Source organism: Myotis lucifugus, unplaced genomic scaffold, assembly GCF_000147115.1.
Source record: "Myotis lucifugus unplaced genomic scaffold, Myoluc2.0 scaffold_1, whole genome shotgun sequence".
Taxonomy (NCBI): Eukaryota; Metazoa; Chordata; class Mammalia; order Chiroptera; family Vespertilionidae; genus Myotis; species Myotis lucifugus.
The window spans coordinates 35,964,247-35,966,545 of record NW_005871049.1 but is presented as its reverse complement, the minus strand read 5'-3'; positions in this window follow the sequence as shown (position 1 = coordinate 35,966,545).

Here is a 2,299-nt window from a genome sequence, read left to right as displayed (position 1 = left end):
GGGGTGGGGAGAGGGGCAGGTTCTTAGCACCCTGCTACAACGTGACCAAGAGAATCCAATGTGCCTTTCACTGTGACAGGCCCCTCCCAGGCAGCTCCTGCCCGTGCCCAACCACTCCCCTTCAGGCTCAGCACACACCCCACTCCCCTCAGGACTGAATCCTGACTCTAGGAACGCTGGGCGTCGCCCGTGTTACTGGGTGCTCCGTGGGGAGACGGAGGAGAGGCTGCCTCACCCACCATGCAGTATGCTCGCAAATCTCAACTTGGCGATGGTGCCTCCCCCACGTTCCTTTCCCGGCTCACAGCGCCATCCCTTCGCTCCTTCTCTTCACCACAAGGCCTCTGAAAAGAAAAATCCCTTCCACTGCTCCTTGCGATTCAGCCTGCCTCTGGCTTGGCCGTGTCTCTCAGCAAAACAAGAGCTCAGCAGTTTAGCCGCCGGAACAGCAGCGCCCCCCCCCCCCCCGCCCTGAGTCTGCCCCCCAAAATCCTTCCTCCGCCTCATCATGCACAGGGAGTTCTGAGTGAGAACAAAAAAGGTTCTGCTGCTAAAGCGAGTTTGACCGACACTTACCTAAGACTTGAGATCCCTCTGGAGAGGCTGTCTGGACGCCCCGGGGCTGGGCCGGCACTGGATGGGGAGCAGGGTTTTCCATGGATTCTGACTCGCACTCGGATCTTGCTGACGCCACTTCTGTTCTGCGGAGCTGGGCCTCTGGGCCAGGCAGCGAGTCCACCCAAGGGGTGCAGCGTGCCCTCCTGGCATCAGAAATCCCTTGTCCAAGAGGAGAAAAGCTAGCGATTTTGCAACATAAATTCAAAGCAAACACAACAAAACTCATGAAAAGCAAGATGAGGACTGCTACGAGAAGACACTGAATTGGGCCTTGAGGGCTCTCCGGTGCTGGACTGGAATCGGCCTTTTTCTTAGCTCCACGTTGCTGTTTCTGCCTGTGATGCCGGAGCTCACAGACTCCTCCCTCCGTGTCCTCCTTATCCACAGAGCTGCCGCAGACTGTGGCCTTACTGCGTCCTACCCCGAACACCCAGGCCTCCCCCGCCCCCGCCCAAATCCTACAGGCTGTAGCAGAGAATATCTCTAAACCAAGATTCTGCTCTAATCATCATTTACATTGCTTTCTTTCCTGAAGGCCACCCTCATATTCTTTCCCTAACCCGTTAACATTGTCTTAAGGTGAAATGGCTGTAAAATCAGTATTTAACTAATAAATTTATCTGTACTCCTCTGTCCCTTCTCCTCCTCCCTCCGTTACCTTTCCTGGGAGGTTTGATGATGCCCTTCGCAAGGCAATCTTGAGTCACCGCAGCCCCTTCGCCGGTCCGCTCACAGGCGGCACCTAAGATCATTTCCTTCCTTCACTGTCTGCAGTTGGCCAGGTCCTCTGTTTGTGGCGGTGACGGCTGAAAGGAACACTCCCCCTGGCCCTGCCACTGACTAGCCTGCGACCTTGACAGGTCATCTCTAGGCTTTGGTTTCCTGAGAGGAGGTTGGGTCAACTGTCAGTTAACTAAGGTTCCTGTGGTCCATCAGCTGATGCCCAATGGCCGTTTTTAGAGCTCCCCGCAGGGATCACAGGGCCGGAACATGAGGCAAAGCTTAGGGGCAGTGATCGCTCCAGCCACCTGAGTTGAGGTGTATGCCAAGGGTCACCCTGAGGTGCCCTTCCATCTTCCTCTTCTCTTTTATGGTGCCATTCAGACAAGCCCTTGAGGGGCAAGCAATGCTCCACACCAATGGGAGAGGAGAGAAATGTCTCCTTTATCCATTTGTCTTCACCTTCTTAGGCTCCAGAATTGCTTACTTGCTTCATCTTAAAAGTGAGGACGGGGTGGGGGGTGTGGTGGGGCGGGGGTGGGGGAAGGGACCCAGAACAAAAAATCCACCCCCACTCAGTACTGTCTCCGGTGGCTTCCTGCCTCGCAGTTGGCTTATGCCAAACCCGCTGGGCAACTGGTGGCCATTGACTTTTCACAGCCATTGACTTTTTGAGCAGCTCAGGAAAAAACCCCACTCTAACCGCCATGCTCTGTCAAATCTGGAAAGCTTTTAAATAGTCTCAGGAACAGCCAGACCTATGGAACGTAGGGACCATCCAGAGGGAGAACTCTAGCAACTACGAGGAAAAAAGAGCTTCAAAACCAAAAATACTGCCCCCCCACCCCCCCCCACCCCCCCACACCCCCCCTCGCCAGGATTTATGTTGGCCTTGCGAGGCGCATGTTCCCTGACGATGAAGTGCCTTGCTGAAAACGTGCTGCCACTTCCCTTGAGGAAT